This window comes from Macrobrachium rosenbergii, chromosome 5, assembly GCF_040412425.1.
Source record: "Macrobrachium rosenbergii isolate ZJJX-2024 chromosome 5, ASM4041242v1, whole genome shotgun sequence".
In the NCBI taxonomy this organism is placed as follows: Eukaryota; Metazoa; Arthropoda; class Malacostraca; order Decapoda; family Palaemonidae; genus Macrobrachium; species Macrobrachium rosenbergii.
The window spans coordinates 59,600,765-59,621,488 of record NC_089745.1 but is presented as its reverse complement, the minus strand read 5'-3'; the positions used below and the strand labels follow the sequence as shown (position 1 = coordinate 59,621,488).

Genomic DNA, 20,724 nt, shown 5'->3' with positions numbered 1-20,724 from the left:
TACGTTTCCTACCATACTCTATCAAAACAAATTGCTGATCCTCATGCAACAACCCCTCACGTACATGCATCACACGCACCGCTTGCATCCTAGAGGATCCACCCATTTGAACCCCTTCACACTCAGTTTCCAATTCGCTGTCACAGTCACCCTCTTTCGTCTTCATACACTTGATACATGCCCTTCCATTCCACATTCGACACACTTCGCTCTCGGTTCTGAACACATTCTCACGCATAATGCCCATTCTTACCACAGTTGCCACATATTACATTCACTCGGGCACCCCTACAACCATTAGCAATATGACCCACCTGCCAGCACCTGTAGCATTTAACCCCTATCTTTCGTACACTCACTTACCAAATGTCCCGATTGCCCACACCAAACACGCTCCTAAAGCCCACCTACACTCATTCTTTGTATGTCCTTCCTTTCCACATCTAAAACACTTCGCTCGACTTCCACTCACCGACCTTCCCTTTGTACACTACTATCCCTAACCCGTCCAACCCGTTGTTCCCCTTACAAACCCACCATTCATCCTCACTGGCACCTCCACATTACTTGCTCTTACACTCCTATCTATTACACTATTGGCCATTCTCATTGGGCCCCTCAACACTGCATCCCTAAAGCTTCCAAACTCTGGCACTCTCTCATCTATCCCAGCCCTTACACTCACACTTCTGCTCTCGTTTATAACCCTGTCAAGCTCATAATCTTCTACAATTTCCAAAATTTCTCCCCAAGTCAACCTTTCACTCGTCCATCTTTTCTTCTTCCGCTTCAAGTTCACAAATTCTCTAACTCCATCTGGCACTGTCCCTAACAACTTCCATACTAACTCCTTACATTCATCTATCCCATCATCCCCAAACTTCTTCCTTGCCAATGTCTCCAGCCTACAAGCATACAGTGACAAGGTTTCCCCAGCTTTCATTCTTGCCTCATCAAATTCATTCTTCCTCTTATACTTAACACTTGCTTTCATACGCCTTGCTTGCTCAACTAGTCTAGCTTTCACCTTGCCATACTCAACATCTCCCACACTCATAATAACCCTATACATATCAAGCAAAAACCCAGTCAAATATTCTCCTAATTCTCGTGCCCACACTCTCTTACTCTCCCCGTACTTATCCTGACAAAACCTTTCATACTCCCTAAAGAAATCATGCACATCCCTCCTTCCATACGCATCATACCTTTCACACCGGGGTACCTCCCTCACATACATAGCCTTTCTCACTTCTTTCTCACTTTCACTCTCACTGTCGCTGCTTTCACTTTGTCCTTTCATACCCTCTTCCGAATACAAAGAGTCCACTTCCGCACTTACATTCATCTTACTCATTACACTCTTCTTCCCCTTCTTTTTATCCACTTTTATCCATTCACCTCCATCCACCTCACTATCACTGCTGCCTTTACCCTCTCCCTTCTTTCCTGCCTTTCCCACTTCCTTACCTTTCTTACCAGTTTCCTTTCCTTTTCCCTTCTTCCCTTTTTCTTCCCCTGACTTATCCTTACTTTCCCTCTGTTCCTTCCCTTGCTTTTCATTCCCCTTTTCCTTACCCTGTCTCTCATTCTCTCGTTTCTTACTTCCTATTCCCACATCACTTTCATCACTCACGCTTCCATTCACTTCTTCCTCCTTTTCTTTCTCTCTTGCCCCTTCACACGTTCCAGAGGACCTGCCTCCAACAGCCCCTTCTCCAAAGAACTCCCTAAACATTCCCTTCATCATTTCCTGCATCCTGCTTACTGCAGACTCTAACTTCTTATCCATTCTTTCTTCAGACTCTTTCACCCCCCATTTCATCTCCTCTTTCATTTCTTCTTTTGCACTCCTTAGCATTACCCCCATTTCCTCCAACTGACTCCTCAACTCCTCATTCTCACTCCTCAGCCTCCCATTCTCCTCCTCCAGCCTACCTTGGAGTTCCCTAGCCACCCGGAGTTCCTCTCTCAGTTTCTCTACCTCACTCATCCTGACCTCTTACTCTCACTCTACCCACCACAAACAATCTTAACAGCAATTATACAACAGCCCCACGTTGGGCGCCAAATATAATGTGGTGGAATTCAAAACCACAAAAAACAGTACACAACACTCACCCTGATCCTCGGTTGCTGGAAGATGTAGTAAGGCATCCACGGTCGCCAACACAGCACACAAAACCACACAAACAAAACAAGGAAACCTAAAAAAAAGAAGATAGAACTATATACACAACAAGAACAGCACACTAACAAGAAAAACCAACAACCCTCAAAAAGCACACAAAAAACTGTCCAAGACCAATCGACTGACCGGCACTAGCTCTGACTCACGACTCACTCAAAAACCGAAAAATCCTTCACATATTCCACAGACAGACAGCGCCGTAAACAAACTAACGACCTCATCCCTCTTCCAACAACCGAAGCACTCACTAACAACAATTACACTCTCTCTCTCTCTCTCTCTCTCTCTCTCTCTCTCTCTCTCTCTCTCTCTCTCTCTCTCTCTCTCTCTCTCTCTCTCTCTCACACAGAACGTTGGGAAATGCTAATTAAAAAACTCACTCATCCCTCTATACAAACACTCCGATGTCCAAAAATACTCAAGTCAATGCACACAGAGTTGATTTCTGAGCTTTCACCATTTTTGAAAATAATCCTCTTGGCTTCCGTACGGTAAGCACATCTTTATTTCTTTTAGAACGTTTCACTAGAGAAGGTTGTCATGCAGCTGAGGGGAGATGTAACTGCTGTTGACTCATATTTGTGAAATGTTCAAATTTAGCATGAAGTGTAAAGCCCTTAGTCCTATCATTACAGTGGGGTGCTTTCTCCTGAACCAAATATGATAGTAACCTTGCTTTTTATCTTATTGTTAGTTGTTAGGAAATTTTGCTGTTAAATTTTGGGAGCATGAAGGTACACATTGGTGTATAGGAGCACACCTTCATATATGAAGGTGGTAGTTGTCTTTAGTTTTGGACTGTCAGTTAAGGGCTTTTGACTCAGGCACATGAGTCGCTAGTATTCTGTGAGATAGAGTCCTTTTTTCGCTGTAAGGATCCTCTGACAAGTTTCGCTGTGAGGGCCTTACACCCTATTGTAGTTTCAACGTGTGGCAATAGTACTTGCCAGTAAGGATCACACAACAGGCAGGAATGTTGAGAAGCTTTTTCTCCCCTCATTAAAAAACTTTTAGTTCACTCGGCTGAACATTGTTTCTCTGGCTGCACTAACCCACCAACCTCATTCAGTGTGGTAGTCAGCTACCTTTAACAGTAGGTATTCATTCCAAATACAGGCAGTCCCTGATTATCAGCGATCCGGATTTACGGCGCTTGTCTAGCGACGAAAATCGGTGATTTTCAGCGCCGAAAATCGCCAATTTCTGCATATCAGAACTGAGAATCAGATATTGGCGCCAATCTCTGGTTATTGGTGCCGATACTTGGTTATCTGCGCCAGTAAGCATCAAAAATTGCCGATTTTTGGTTATCAGCAATTTTCGCTTATTGTCACACTGTCAGAACGGAACCCCCGCCAATAACCGGGGACTGCCTGTAACGAGAATTTTCATGATAAAATTAATTTTTTGGAAACTTACCTATGTTAAAGAGGAAACCTATCCAGCCTCTCAACATCTTAGTGGGTGGTCATGAAGAATTCTGACAGAAATGTAAACTTCCAAAGTCACCTGGTGGGAAACAGGTGATTAGCCAAGGGTTGTTTTGTTTTATTTTGAATGCCAAGCACACCTAATGGTGCAAAGATATAAGCTAACTCTTAAATATAGCCTAAATATGTGCTCTTTGTTTCTGATGGTGAAGACTGGCCCATATACTACCTGGAACATCAGGTCCACAGCTTGTTACTGCCTCGTTATTCATGTAATCAGGAATGCCAGTTACAAAGTCATTGGGGCTGAGACATTTGTTGGGTTTGTATAAAAAAATTGAATTTTGTTAAAAAAAAAATTAGATTTCTTTCACCACAAATCCATCTTAATTTAGGAAGCCATCAGTGTGGGATTTAGTTAGTAACCCAGAAAGTCTAGACCTGTAAGGAGGTAAGAAGAAAATGATGAAGTTAGATATGTTAGAGCCAATTTTGATCTGGACAGAGTGGAGCTATCAAAGTAAGTTGTCAGGATTGTAGAGGCCTGGAATAGGCATATGTTCTAGGTTGGCTTAAGAACAAATCGGTCTGGTTGGGTAGAGCAAACTTTTAGTTCGCAATTGATAGTCGTTTAAAACAGGTTTGATGTTTTTGTGAGTAATAATGTCTCCAGAGAGGAACCAGTATTAAATCCTGCTGCCATTGCAGGTTCTTGATGATGTATGGATCCTGACCTCCCTCTGCTGAATTCTACTGTAACTTTATTTATGTTAAAGATATGTTAAAGGTGTGTAGTGTTGTCTGGAATGTTATATCTAACTATTCCAAGTTGGATCAAGGGGTATAGATGTTGGTGCAGCTTTGTGACTGACAGTGTAATCACCAGCCAGTGTTCAGGTATCTTTTGTCTTACGCTAGTCCTGTGAGTCTAAACTGCCACTAATAAAAGCAAGCGGAGTGCAGTCCATGGCAAAGTTAAGAACCTTGAATTTATATATCTTCTACATCTAGGTGAGGCAAAGGTGTTTCTACAAAGCCAGGTGAATCGAGACATGAAAGTAAGCATCCTTCAAGTCCAGAGAGTCCAGCAGTCTTCCCTCCTTGGTGAAATGACAAACCAAGGACTTAGGTTCAGTCCTGAACGCAATTCTGTGAAGGAACTTGTCCAACAGGCTGAGTTGATAACAGGCCACCAGACCACCTGTTTTCTTGGGAACTGCAAAAATGTCATTGTAAAACCCTAGTGCCTCCTTCATAGTCTGCTTCTCCAGCATTGTCCTTACTTAGTAGCCTGCTTCTCCAGCATTGGCCTTACCTTGTTGTCCAATGCTTGAAACCCCATGGAGTTTTAACTGTAAGAGTGGAAACCCACTAGAATCAGTGCAAGTAGGGGGTATTGTTCTGAGAAATGGTAGTCGGTAGCCATCTCTGATGGCGTCCATAACCCAAGGCTCTTCTAACTGCAGCCAGGTTCTCCAGTTAATGGGTTCCTGTCAAGCTTAGACATAAATATGACATATTTTTAAAGTAATTTGTATTTTTCCTAACATACAAATCTGAGGTCTTTACAAATGGGATTAACTGTCAGTGAGCTGGAAGTCTGGCCATTAAACTTTTCCAAGGTTGGTTATGGTAATGGTTACCGGTGGTAGGGGCGGAAGCAGTTGGTGTACATTCAGTTATGCACAGTTATTACTTTTGGCTGCAGTCTCTACAAGACGGGCGTTCCCTTCTCTGTCCTGCCATTTGGCTTTCTCTTTTGTGTTTGATTTTATAATATTCTGTTTGATTTTATAATATTCTGTTTATACTTTTTGTTTATACGTTGCATATATTGATATATTGAAATATTCCAATATGTTTTTCTATGTCTCAATAATAGTATACAGTAAACCCCCCGTATTCGTGTTCTCACGATTCGCGGACTCAAATATTCGTGGATTTCTCTATGGAACATATAAGGGATTTTGACAAAGGAAAAATCTATTTCTGAGGGAGGACCTGTGTCACCCGGTGAAATGTCCTTTAGAGCACACATTTCTAGGTATAAATATTGCTAAATATACCAGAGAAAGAAAGCCAACAGGAATGCTGAGGTTACTACCCTCAGAGCAATCACCTATTATGTAACAGGTGTCGGTATAGAGTAGGGTGAGTGAATTTGTCCACTACCACAGGACCTAACTCTGTAGAATGCCCCAATGTCAAAACCCCCGGTACGAGAAGAGCCGTTCCAGCGGCAACTCACCCGGACCTGTACCTGACGACCTGAGCGCCACCTACCCTCATTCCAGATTAGCACCCACATAACTAGCTTGGTATGCCTGTTAGGGGGGGGGGGAAATTGAATAACCTGGGAGGGTCACCGGGTGACACAGGTCCTCCCTCAGAAATAGATTTTTCCTTTGTCAAAATCCCTTTTCTGAGTTCCGGACCTGTGTCAGCCGGTGAAATTGTATCAGAGAATCATACCAAGCAAGGTGAAGGATTATAAGTGACAAATAAAAGGTAGAGATAAATAAAGGCACCGTTACTTAAGCCTAATTTAATTATCTCAGCAGTAGAGAAATATAAGTTAAACATTAAACTTAAGACTAAGAATCTTTGTGGACAAAACAAGGTTCTGAACAGATAGTATCAAAACTTAAAGTAACCATGAAACATAGACAATTAACAGTACTCAAACTTAAGACTAACACAAAGAAAATTTACAAATCCACTTAAACTTAACACTGCAAAACAGGTACAATTATATATACATAAACTAGGGCCAGGATGTGAAGCATGCGTGGCCCAGGAGAAGATGGCAGGGAAAGCAAATGAGGCAGGCAGGCGGGAGGGGAATGGGGGAAAGACTAACTAGGAGGGAGGGATAATACTCCCTGCAGCCACTGTAGGGAACTTCAGAGCTTCCAGTGATTTAAGATAGTGGCGCTTAAACACTGATGGAGATTTCCAACCCGTATACTTTTTTAGGTCATCAAAATTCATATTGTAGAAATAGTTTGTGGAGGTTGCCACTGCCCGGATATCATGTACCTTCGGTACTGAATCTGGGTTAGCTTGTTTAATGAAATATAAAATCTGTTGTCTGATAGCTTTTAAGGAAAGTGTCCCACCTTTTTCCCTGATAAAAAGAGGACCAGACAAAACCTGAGAAGTTCTCCTTAAGTAAGCTCTCAGTGTAGTGACTGGGCACAAGGATGGATCCTGTGGAAAAGGAACAACCTTCCAAGGAGACCACCTATCTTGAGGGTCTTCATTCTTTGCTAGGAAACTTTGGTCTGGGGAAAGAAGAACTTCTCCTGACGGGAGGAAATCTACATGATTAACACCTCTAGAGAGAGCGGACAGTTCCGATATCCTAGCACCTGAAGCTAAGCTAATTAGGAACAACGTCTTCCTTAACAGACTCAAATATGAACAGTTATCATTATCAGTTTCTGATGCTAGTTGCAAAACATCGTTAAGAAACCAAGAAACCGTGTGAGGACGGGTTGCTGGTCTCAGACGAGCACATGCCTTTGGGATTGATGAAAAGTATGAGTCTGTTAGGTCAATGTTGAAGCCATGCAAAAACACTTTCTTCAAGGCTGACTTAGCTGTGGTAATTGTAGCTGCAGCTAGACCTTTTTCAAACAATGACCTAAAGAAAGAGATTGCCAAATTCGCGGTCATAACCTGAGCTTCAGAATGTTTAAGGAAAGATGCCAGTTTTTTAACTGCTGAATCGTACTGCCTGAGAGTAGATTCTCTTTTATCTGATTCCAAGAACAGAGTGTTAACTGGGTCTATATCCGCCCCTCTCTGAGCGGCGAACTTCATAAAGTCCACAAAGCCAGGGCATTCAGAATTCTTGAGGAATCTGACACAGTCCGCGTTTGTACTACTTGTGTCAGTTTGGGTCTGGGTAACAGATGACACTTGAATTTCAGCTCCAGCAGAAGAGGGTACCAGCTGCTCTTCGGCCAATTGGGAGCTACCAGAGCCACCTGCCCCTTGAAAGACCTGAGTTTGTGCAGCACTTTCAGCAGCAGGTTTACCGGAGGGAACAGGTAAATCCTCTGCCACTTGTTCCAGTCTAATGTCATTGCATCTGTGGCATGAGCTTGAGGGTCCAGGTTGGGGGCCACATAACAAGGAAGTTTGTGGTTGCTCTCCGTGGCAAACAAGTCTGCCTGGAGACCTGGGGGGACCTGAAGGCAAATCCAATCGAACGAGGCTCTGTCCAGAGACCACTCCGACTCCAGCGGAGTTGACCTGGACAGAGAGTCCGCAATGACATTCCGGACCCCTGCAAGATGAGTGGCTGATAGGTACCACTTGTGCTTTTCCGCCAGAGAGAAGATGGCTATCAACACTTGATTGATACGACTCAACTTGGAGCCTCCCCTGTTTATACAGTGTACCACCACTGCACTGTCCAAAACCAGCCTGATATGGATCTGTTTGGGAGGGCGAAGCCTTTTCAGAGTCAGAAACACTGCCAGTGCTTCCGGGATGTTGATATGGAATTGGCGGAACATTGTGGACCATGTTCCTTGTACTTTTTTGTCTTGAGAATATCCTCCCCAGCCGCTTAATGAAGCGTCTGTGTGAATTACTAGTGATGGAGGAGGAAATTGAAGGGACACCGATTTTGACAGACCCTTGACTGTTGACCACGGCCGGAGTCTTTTTCTCAAAACTGGAGGGACTAGAGACACCTTGTCCCTGAGTTTGATATTGGCTCGTCTCTGCCACACTCTGTTTATGTCTTTCAGTTTTGCCTTCAGCAGCAGATCTGTGACAGATGTGAACTGAAGAGAACCCAGGATCCTCTCCTGAGTCCTGCGAGAAGCTTTCCTGCACTTGAGGAAGTGCCTGGTAGCCTTGGCTATCTCTCTTCTTTTGGCTGGCGGAAGAGACAGTCTGTGTGAGTCTAGGTCCCACTGGATACCTAGCCACTGAAACCGAGCCTCCGGAGTTAGACGGGATTTCTCCCTGTTTATCTGAAAGCCTAGGGACTCCAGAAACTCGATCACTATGGCTGTAGCTCTCCGGCATTCCCCGACGGTGGATGCCCAGATTATCCAGTTGTCTAGGTATGCGGCCAGCATGATCCCCGGGACCGTAACTGCTGTACTACTGTCTCTGCCAGCTTGGTGAATATTCGGGGCGCTATGTTGAGCCCGAATGGCATGACTCTGAATGCATAAGCTTGCCTTCCCAGCCTGAATCCTAGGTAAGGAGAAAAGTTTCTCGCAATCGGGACGTGATAGTATGCGTCTGAAAGATCTATAGACGTGGTGACGGCTCCACGAGGAAGTAGAGTCCGTACCTGAGAGATTGTAAGCATGCGAAATTTGTTGCATTGTATGTAAAGGTTGAGACGAGACAGATCCAAGATTACTCTTTGTTGAGCGGAGCCTTTTTTGGGGACGCTGAACAGTCTGCCTTGGAATTTCAGGTGCCTCACTTTCTTTATGGCCCGTTTTTGGAGTAGTTCCTTCGCGAAGTCCCGCAGGGCTTGTGAAGGGGGTTGATGCAACCTGACCTGAGGTGGTGGGTCCTTGACCCAACTCCATCCCAGTCCCTTGGAGACTATACTGTGGGCCCACGGGCTGAAGGTCCACTGATTCCGAAACAGGTAAAGCCTCCCGCCTACCTGAATCTTCTCATTGGGAAGGGGAAGGTTTACTTCCTCTGCCCCGGCCGCCTCTTCCCCGGGAGAGGGACGGCAATGCAGCCTTGCCTCTGAAGGCAGCCCTTGCTCTGCTTCCCCTTGCATTTTTATTGAAGCCACGAAAGGAACCATGGCTTTCATAGGCTGGGTTGTACGCCGGAGACGTCACAAAGGTGGGGGAGGCAAGGGAATGCTGTGCCGGCTGCACCAGCACAAACTGTTGGGGTTGGGCCTTTGAGGTGGAAGGCTGACCGACCGGAGAGACTGGTACAGCCTGAACTACGGTTGGGGTTTGTGGCCTCCTAAACTTCTTATACCTTTTCCCCGACCTGCCATGGGAACCGGAGGACTCGGAGATTTTGCGTTTGGCGGGAATACCCCACCGCGAGCGGAGGCTCTTGTTGGCCCTGGTTGCTTCCGCCAGGACATTGTTCACCTCGTCCTCGGGGAATAAATTAGCCCCCCAAATCGAGCTTTTCATCAGTTTATTAGGCTCGTGCCTAATAGTGGCGTCCGCAAAAATACGTTTGCGACAGTTCGTCCTTGCCACTGTAAAGTCAAACAGGTCTGCTTGGAATCCCGCCAGCAGAGATTTAGTTAAGACCTGGAAAAAGGATTCATCTGAATACAGCACCACTGTTGCCTCTGCCATGCACAAGGAGTTCATTGCACGGCTCAGCCGACACCTAGCGTCGAACTCCGGCTTCAGGAGGGCCTCCGGAATTTTGGGAAGCTGCTCACTGAAGAGAGTGGATGCACAGTCTGGGTCCAGCTTGCCCGCCGTAAAGGTGGACGGAACTCCGTTCCAGAATTCGGAGTCACCGGGGAGGACCAAAGAGGTGGGATCGGTCTCCCGGAGCTGCGGCATCGACTTACCCTCCATGCATGCCTGAACAGTTGCCTGAGCCACTTTCGACATGCAAGGAGTTGTGATCTTATCCCCCAAAGAAAACATCGTAAAATTTCCTTTGAAGGGGGTCAACTTTGTGTTTTCTGCTTCCCAGTCCGCAAGGGTGCGAAGCAGAGCCGACTGAGCCTGATCCCTAGGAAAGATGACTGTCTCCTTAGGGACCTTATCTGTTCTCACCCACGCTTTCTCTGTCAATCTAGCGAAGCCTGGGTAGGGGGGAAGCAGACCTGGAGGAAAGAACTCCAACTCCTGAAGTCTGCGCGTCCCTAGGCCCTCAATGGTTAATGTATCCTCATGCTGGGGAGCATGAAGAGCCAAGCGCCAAGGGTTCCCCTTATCGAAAGGAGGAAGGGCGGAGGCGTCCGGAATGGTGAAGGACGGAGCTGACCTACCGGAGCTCACTAGTCCGGAGATCTTGGTCTCCTGGCTCTGCAGCTTTTCCAATACTGTCTTCCACCTCTCGTCCATCTGCTTGTTGATTGTATCAAGCAGCATGCTTGCCAATTCTTGGAAATTGGAAGCAGGTTGACGAGGGGGGCTGGCTTTGGCTGCCCTTGCTCTCGACCCCTTTACAGGGGAGTGTCACTAGCAACGGAAGTCACCGGGCTAGAAGCCCGTGACTTCCCCTGGGGGAAAGGGAGTTGCCTTGCGGGAGGAAGAGGACTTATATCCCTTACCTTTTAGTGACTTTTTTACCTTGGGGATGGTCGATGTCGACCTATCCTCAAGGTAGGAGGACTTCTGGAAACCCTGAAAAGAAGATACAGAGGATGAAGGGGAATTAAAAAGGGAGTCCGCTCCCCCTGCCTCACTTACCTCCCTACCTACCTCCTGGTCCGGTTCCACATTCATGGGCTCCAGGTCCAAGTTAATGGCTGCCACTTCTGCTGACACTTCCGCTGCTATGACCTCCTGGGAGGGCTGCGTCGCTTCCCGGATATGTTCGATCAAAGGGCCTGCCACTTCTGCTGGGACAGCCGCAGCGAACCGGGCGCCGGGGAAGAGGAGGTTACAGATGGCCTCCGCCAGAACACATGGCCTCCCCGACGGGACGTTCCTCCCAAAGCCAGCCACCCAACTCCTAAGGGTGGCCAAGGAAGTGTTGCGAGAAGCTTGATTGGCCTGAAAATAACAAGGACTAACTAATTGCACATCAAGGACTTAAAATATATATAAGGGATATAACAAGGACCTTATAAACTATCAAATAAGTCAAGGAACCAGGTAAACTAAAGGCCGTAACTTTAGGCTTACCGACTCGTCCTGGAACTGCTCAAACAAAGCGTAGCACACTTCACATCCATCCGGGTGCCAGACGATCAAGTCTCCCACTCTGACTGTGCAGCCAGAGTGGGAGCGGCAGACAACATGGCCACAGGGCTGGTGCAGCACTGCAGTGCACCCGGACTTCTGGCAGCGTACCATCTGTATGGATAAACTGTATATGAGTATGCTTATCTGAAGGCATGCCGGAGTAAATCCGGCGGAGATAGGGCCCTTATGCTCGAGCAGATAACAGGTCATGCAATTAGCCGATTAGTCCTACCGGAGCAGTCCGGTGAAGCAAAACAAATATATTATTCATGGCAAATAAGTTAAGGAACGCCGGAGTTAAACCGACGGAAATAATATATACCTTAACCTAAAATCATGCAACATGACAGAGTAAGTTAAGTGACGCCGGATATAATCCGACGTGAATGATATATATACCTTAACCTAAGGTTATGCACACTTAGAATTAAATATAAATTGCCATAGGTGCGGAGACCGCAGAAAATTCGCTGGTTAAATACATGGAATAGCAGTTTTTTAAATGCTGGACATGTCATTCCAGTACTGAGACCCCGGAAACTCCGCTACCCCCGCCATTGGTTACGATGTAGGGGCGGAGTGGTTCACTATTAGAGCAGTTCTCGTACGTCCATAGGAGAACAAAAGTGAGTAAAGCCAACCTACTAAAACCAAAGACCACCGGAGTGGAAATGGCTAGCGGTACTGGGGGTACCGACGGAGTCAGCTAGGGTTGTGTAGGCCCTGAAAGTGTCCGGAGTTCCGCGAACCAATGAGGAAGCGAACAAACGAAACACTAGCGAGGTGTGCGAGGTTAAAACGGATACCAGGAGGGTGGATAACCTCCGATTGGAGACCCGTCTAGGTCCCCCCCCTAGAGAGTGATGGCCCCGAGAGGACGACGCTCCACACACGGGGAGGGATAACACCTTACCTGCTATACAGGGGAAAGGTGGGGGAGTAACGACATGGCTGTGTCACGATACTAAGGCCGACTGAGTGGGGGAAACCACCAGACACTGACCGCAACCCCCTTACCGGGTGTTGAAATGTACCGAGCCTTCCCCTGCAGGGGGAAGAAGACACTAGCCAGAAGTTATGAAGAGAGGTTAGGCTAAGCACATTGGATTACTGCAACCCAACTCACATCTTTTCCCTGAAGACGAAGCCTATAAAGGGAAAAAAGGGAGAGAGTGGAGGAAGGGGAGGTAGGGGGGAACTGTGAAGGGGAGAAAATTTTTGTTCAGAAGGCCAACCGAAGACCGACATGTAGGGCACAGGGCTATGCATTGCGAATCACTTTTCTCCCTTCATTAGAGGGGGAGTAGGATTAACAGAGAATCCAAGCATACCCAAAACATACGGAACAACGGATGGAACAACGAACGTGGCGCTCCCTTCACCGGCCCACACCTCCTTCCACGACTCAAGCGACAAAGTCGGGAGAGAAGGGAGCAGAGTCAATGAGCAAAGCTAACCTACGTAGCCTAACCCACCGATTAAGACGAGAGGGTCAGGCTAGTACATCAATACATAAACAAATCAACATTATAAAATAATAAACGCTTGTGCTAGGGGTATGTTCTACCCGAGCGAAGTGAACAGGAAGTGGGCAACCAAAATGGCCGCTCCTGACGCCAAGCTAAGGTAATATTAATCCATAGATATCCATGTCATCCACTGTATCACAATTCAGAAAAACCAACTGTAAGACAGCACCAGCTTGGGGAACAAAATCTACTCGAGCGAAGCCAAAAAATTCTTTATGAAGGGGTTAAAAGCATAAAACCGTGGGAGGGCGCTCCCTAAAGAATTGATACTAACACCAGTATTAATACCAGCACACTGGCCCGCTCAATGTAGATAAAATTCCCCAAAATGAACTTCCTGAAGGGGTAACGTCAAATGTAAGACAAAACATTAATGTAAATGACCCAGCGAAACCTCTACTGAACTGGTCTATAGAGGCGTACCGCTAGGTCATCATGGCGGGGCCGGGGCGAGAGAGGAAGGCCCGATATTTGACCCAATAATTATTAAATTAAGGGCCAAATACAGCCTCGATACAACTAAAACCCTGCTAGGAGAGGAGTACTTAACTTAGTGGCGATGATTTCAGTGACGGAAGACATGATATTCCAAATTAGTCGAAAAGAACACAGAGCACAAGCAAAAGCGTGATAACAGAAACACGTGCTAAGAAGGAATGAGGGTAGGTGGTGCTCAGGTCGTCAGGTACAGGTCCAGGTGAGTTGCCGCTGGAACGGCTCTTCTCGTACCGGGGGTTTTGACATTGGGACATTCTACAGAGTTAGGTCCTGTGGTAGTGGACAAATTCACTCACCCTACTCTATACCAACACCTGTTACATAATAGGTGATCGCTCTGAGGGTAGTAACCTCAGCATTCCTGTTGGCTTTCTTTCTGTGGTATATTTAGCAATATTTATACCTAGAAATGTGTGCTCTAAAGGACATTTCACCGGGTGACACAGGTCCGGAACTCAGAAATATATACATTATTTGCGGAAAATTTGCCCATTCACGGTTTTTTCACTGAGAAATATTACTGTATTTTCATATTTTCATGACTAAATGCACTTTTTTTGATAAAACTACAGGTATTATCCTACTTTGAGTGGGGTTAGGTTCCAAAAAACCCATTGTTTGTTGGAAAAAACAGATCTCGAATATAGCCTAGCCTACACTAGGATATTCAGTACCATGTATACATACTGTATAGGGTAGCCTAGCCTACACTATAAAGTATACTCTATACATATACGATATAGTAATTATTAATATCATCTGGAGGTTCATGCAGATTGACTTGTGATACTTCTCTGTATCCAAGAATATTGTACATATTCTTATATTGCTTTTGTATTATAAATTGTGATCATAGTAATCAATATTTTGGTTTGGAAATCGATTAAGTGGTATTTCGCTGTTGCTTCTAGTTAGCGTAAATTAATCTCTAGATACTTTATTAAATGGGGCAAGGTTATTTTTCATTATACGGAGTGTTTTTAAATCGAAATATAATTTAAATACGACTTGTTGTGAAATTGACCGTTTGGGGGCATGTTTGTTTTTCATTGAAAAACCAAGATTCCGTTCACTATTTTCACTTGATTTCATCATAATACGAGCTTTACTAATTTAAATTTAACAGTGTGAAAACTATTTACACAAGAATATAACATTACTAGCAATACTTTTATCATTCTCTTTTACTTTGTTAGCTAGAAGGTGGGATAAAGAGATGGAGGAAAAGAAGTTGGTTTATTGTAATTTGGTCTCTCTTGCTGCCTGATTGTATGCTGCTGCCTGCGCCCGCGGGAAATTTAAAAATATTTTCTAAATATTGTTGTACCAGTATTAATTGCTTACCCCATTGCAAAATCAAATTATTGTAAGGCGAATTATCGTAACTCGAGCACTACCTGTATTAAAATATTCAGGTATAAGCATTTTTAAAAGGTTTTTTTGTGTTTGAACTATCAAAATAGGCATTTCTAAGTGTTTTTTGAGGGGTTTTAAGTATATATTTGCGGATTTTAGCTATTCGCGGGGCTTGTGTTACGCATCCCCAGCAAATACAAGGGGTTTACTGTATTCACTTATTATTCCAGACTTATTCTTGCTACGAAGTTTGCATAAGTTTTGTGCGACTTTCTCCATATATATCATTTTACTTTTTTTATTTTCTGTAATTACACAAACCCAACACTTTTCTCCTTGGTGTTTGTTCATGAACACACTGTTCTGTGTTCACGAACAAACAATGTATTTTATTTTCGACTACACAATTTCTTGGAATGTTGTAATGTTTTAGTCTTTTAGAGGGTTTCGTATTTAGGAGAGGGTTTCGTATTCAGGAGAGTGTTTCGTATTTAGTTCATACAAAGATACTTCTTGCTTAAACCTAGCAAGTCTTTCCCCTCTCCCTCAACATGGAGTTTGATGTCGCAAGATCTTTGACTGTGCGTTTGGTCCCAATCTGTTGCTCTCCAGGACCAGTGGGAGTTCCTGTCTATAGTTCCTGTCTTGTTTCTTGCCCTGTCTGTTGGGGTAGGGTGGGTGTGAGTCGAAGGCCCGCTCCCTTCCCCTCTCTGAATGTCGTTCTTGGACTCCTGATCAGTGGAGGTTTTTTCCAAGAGGAAGCATCAAAGGGGGAAGAAGGTCTTTTGATGGCTGCTTCTCAATCTACGTCTGTTTCCTTTTATGCATTCTTCCTCTAGTTGCTTCTTCCTTGGAAAATTTCACCCCTTCCCATTCCTCCTTAGATTCAACTTTGGAAAAGGGGTCAGGAGATATTTTATCTCTGGGTACCCTCCCCCCTGCTCTCTCTGGGTGGGAGGTTTTCCCCCCTGTGAGAGAAGAACTAACACCATCATGTTCTTTTTCAGGATCAAAGGCTCAGAAGACATCTGGACTTCTGTAGGTCTGCCAGGAGTACCAGCCTTTGGTAGCCCACTACCCCATTTCCTGACCTCTCTCTTGACTGTCTCATCCACCTTCAACAGTTGCCAAGCCCTGCTGCTCTCCCCCTAGCCTAGCTGTACCGGGGTTGCCACTTCAGTTTTTGAGTCGGCAGCTTCAGAGGTTAACCCGTTCTCCTCTTCATAGTCTTACGGTTCTGGTTCTGTCGGGAGCATATCCCTCTCTCAGCTTTGGAACCCCTTTGGTGGTCTCACCTTTACCCCTGTTCCGTTGGCAGCATATCCTTCTCAGAACGTTGGAACTCCTTCGGCGGTGGTGGCTTTTCTCCCACTTCATAAGCAGCATTTCCCTCGCAGAGCTTTGGAGCTCCTTCTGCAGTGGTGACTTGTAGCGTTCTGTCTGCTGATGCTCTCATGAAAGCAATAGTTGATGGAGTTGACATCATTTTTCTTTCCTAACATACGGACCCTTGGTTTTTGCATATGGGATTATTTTCCCATATGTGAACTCACAGAGGCATCTTGAAGGCAGGGATGGTATGTGAAATACAGTCCAGTGCAATAGCACAAACTTGCTAATACAAAACATAAACGTAGCATAGTGTAACGCAATTATCAAGATTTTAAACGATATAATGTTGGCAGTAATCAAGAATGTAAATTTAATATAAAGATGACAAAGTTATTAATACATAGGCAAATTACATATTTAGAATAATTACAGCCTACAATTGTGCAAAATCATAAACCCAGTGCCTATTTTATAAAGTATTTGATATCACATGATATTTTGAATAATGTAATGAAAGTGGAAAACAGAATGGTTGTACGAGTATCCACCTGTACTGTACACAAATGGAACACGAAGACATGAAGAATGTTTGAAGAATTAGAAGGTAAAATTAATTGCAGGGTAATGAGGATGGTGGATATGCTACAGAGATAGGGTTGTTAGTTTCTGTTGCTTCTGAAGAGGCTCAAAAATAGCTGGTATTAGGCTTGGGTGTTGGCACTTGTTGAAGGCGCTGGGACATTAACAGGTCTCGTCAATCAGATGTTGAGCAGAACCCAAAAAAGGCCCACCCTCTTCAGTCTAAAGTGTCTGTCACTAATAGAGATTATAGTGTTCTATCAAAGACTTCCAACTTGCCAGGCAGCAGCGATGTGGCTGCCTTGGCGCTATCAGTTTATGTGGGCATCCCTAATAGACAGATTCCACTATGCTCTATCAGGATTCTGAGAGGAAATCTTCGGCAGTATTAAGGAATTCCTTGTTACCAAATGTTAGTATATCAGCGACGTTATTCAGGATTACCAGGAGGAATTCATGTCAATCTTGGTTACTGAGTTGGATGTGACGTGTAAAAATTTTTCAGCCCTTAAAAGAGAGATGGACAGGTTGCACAATCCACCCAGGCAGAGACTGGTTCTCTCATAGAAATGGTATGATAAAAATCCCAAGGCAAAAAGGAGTTGAGTCAGTCGTTAACATTGCCAACAAAACCAGAAGGTGCTTTGAGATATGGCCTACCCACTTCCGTAGTTCCAACTGGTACTAATACCACAACCAGGTCAGACTATAAAACCCCCAAGTCAGAAATTATCAGGGGCACCAATACTCACCCCTGATAATAATACTGATTACCCTTGGCATGATGCCTTAATGTGCATCATTTCACCAGATGGTAAATACCTTATTAATGAAACAAAAACTGTGATTGAGATTGGATTTTTTAAATTTTGGGACGGCTGCTTTTCCCAACATGTAGTGGTGCTAGGTCCCTCCATCTGTAGGAATTCAAAAACTGCCAAGGGAGACAGTAATCCTTCTTATTAATATAGCAATGAAAGCTATAGGGGCAATTTTTTTCCAGTTTAATGAAAAGTGTAGTATGTCCGCAATCTTAGAGAACCAATACCCTTGCACAGTGACCCCAGCTTTCTGTCCTTACACATTCAAAACAGTAAATCATGTGAACGCAGATTTTCAGACTTTTGTGGTTACTGGGAAGTGAGAGATGAAAGCAGCAATAAAGCCATTTGTGTCTGCCATCTCAGTATTTGTTAACTCTCCAAAGGAATGGGCAACACTTGTTTTCCTTTTGAGTGGAAAAAGTTCCTGTGGGATGTGGCTACCCAGCAGTTTGGGGCCCCTATCAGAAAAATCTCAGATGGTATAGCTATGTCTAAATTTCATGTAGGGCTCAAGCTCCTTAACATCATAACCTCTGCTACTATGCTGGAAGTGGCAGTGAGAGAGCTTCCAGATTCTTCCCGGAGACTGTCTTAGTAGCAGTTGCTAAGACCCTTATTTTGATCCTTTGGGGACACTCATGACTTCATGGAGTGGTGCAGCAAGGCTTGAAAAGGAGTATTGCCAGGCTCCAACATGTTCCCATATATGATTTTATAATTAGTACACTTTTCCCCCTTCTGTTGATACAGAATTCATTGATTGAACCTGACAACAGAATTGTACAGTATATGATCTTCTTGGCAAGGTGGAACCTTGGGAGCAGTACTCTTGAGGGTTTCCTATATCTAAGCCTAAGAAGGATTGGTATGACTTTAGAGTCATATAAGTCTCCAGCCTCCACTAAAGGATTCCTCCAGGAACAGAAGGGACAACAACAGCAGTGCCCCTTTCGAGGTGGAAAAAGCTGCACCTACTGGGGGAAAGGAAAGGCAACTCCTGGATTGCCCATTAAGGGCAAGGGAAGAAGTGGAGCCCATCAAGACTTGTAAGGTTTGGAGTTGCCTTCTACAGCATCATATGCAGTGGAAGTCCTCCCCTTGGGGGCTCAGCATTATCTTGTAAAGGCTGGAGTGGCAATGGTCTCTACTCCCCCACCCCTTTAGGAGTTTTCCCAAAACCAGATCCCTCCTTAGAAGAAAACATACAGAAGGCTCTCCAAAAGTGAGCCATAGAGAAATGTGTGTGTATTTATCATTAGGCATGTCTCTTCAGTGTCCTCAAGAAGGATTCCTCTGAATGGAGAGTGATCCTCAACCTTTCAAGTTTGAACAGACACATTGCTTACTCCAGGTTCCAGGTGACTACCATTCCCCAAGTACTTTTGCTCATTCTTTGTTGGATTTAGACTTCCTTTGTCAATTGGGAAGTCGCATACTGGCATGTCCTTACTGCCATTCTCTTCCACTCCTTCTTAGGGGTTTGGATAAGGAAGGAAACATAGATTCAGGGTCATGCCCTTTGGATTAAGCATTGCTCCAAGAATCTTAACAAAATTAACAGTAATAAGTTGTCTGAGAACTCAGAAAAGAAAGAAGTAAACGGGTGGCCTACCTAAATGATTGCTAATCTCAAAAGCCACCGAAGAAGAGTGCTTATGAAACCTGAGATTAGGAGTTAACAGACTCCAGCCATAGGGGATCCTGATAAACTGGAATAACTCCTATCTTACACCCAACAAGCGTTTTGTATGGTTGGGACTTTTTTGGGATACTCTTTTCAGATATTCTGGTGGGAAGACTCCATGTGTGGACCTGGATGGGATCTCTGGCAAAACAGGTCAAACTGACTCCACCGTCCATGCAAGTAATAATACACTTGGATGCCTCCTTGACAGGTTAGGGAGGCCATTGGGAGGATCGTCAGGTAGTGGTTCTGTTCTGAAGAGGTGTTATATCAATTTCCTTGAGCTGATGGCTCTTTCTTTCTCTCTGAAAATTGAAACCTCTGAAGAGGACCCACATTTTGTTGTTCCTGGACAATATAACAGCAGTGACTTGTATCAAGAGGTTGGGCTCACACTCAACCCCTCTCATTGCAGTCATGCTGTCTATTCTACACATGGCTCAGGCAAGGAAATGGCACCTGTCAGTAAGTCACCTCACAGGGTCTCTCAGTGTAACAGCAGACTCCCTGTCGAGGTGTGTGGCAGATTCGACCAAATGAATGTTGGAGAAACCCCACTCTTCAAATAATTGCAAACATGCTTCCACAGGCACCTTAACAGAAAGCCAGGGGCCTTCTTGATGCTGTGGTCATGCTTAAATATTGCCGGGGAAGGCACAATAATCCTGCAACTGGACCCGACACAATTAGGTAAGTTATTTTAGAACTGCGAGGGATAGTTCATGCTTTTTCTTGTTTATTGTTAAATCCTAATGGGTATCTGGAATAAAGAATGTGAGTAATAATGTATGTTACTTGCCTCAAAGTGTTTTTTCAGGAGGTTGGTCATTTCATCACCTGTCAGTTTCTTTTTTAAGCTCCATTGAGAATGAACAGTGGCTACACTATAAGAACGTGTTTTGGTAGCTGCTGTGAGTCCTCAAATCCACCCACTTTCCATGATAAAAAGGCATGTAAATCTGTGATAAGTATTTTTTCTTGCGCTGACTTTGCAAGTAATGGGAAAAAATGGCCAACTTATGTGCTGTGACACATCTGTGTGAGAAGGATGAAGGGAAAACCAAGATAGTTGCTGTAAGCAAGGGAAAGAGCCCTCTTACCTTGTGTCCTTTAAACTATCACTGTGCCAACAAGCACTATTCTGGCCAAGACTGACTATGAGAGAGTTCTTTAAGATGAGTTGGTCTGTCTTGTGGAGCCTTGGAGGGACCATAAACATGTTAAACATGTTAAAATCTGTTTTTTACTCTCTCATCGGGCTAATTTGAAGCTTAAAGGTGAGATGAATATTGGAATAAAGTAAAGTTATAGAAATTGGACTGCTAAGTGGGAAGAGAATCAAGATAATGGCTGAAAAGTAAGACAGAAAACAGTGCAGCTGGAGCCAAAATGAGGCAGCAGCATCCCTTTAC

At 44.6% G+C, this 20,724-nt stretch overlaps 1 protein-coding gene across 1 annotated transcript in view; it reads left to right on the top strand.

Moving 5' to 3' along the window:
• The window catches only part of LOC136838839 (U3 small nucleolar RNA-associated protein 6 homolog), a 183,268-nt gene that overhangs the window by 70,677 nt on the left and 91,867 nt on the right, over positions 1–20,724 (top strand). The gene's annotated exons all lie outside the window — the stretch shown is intronic.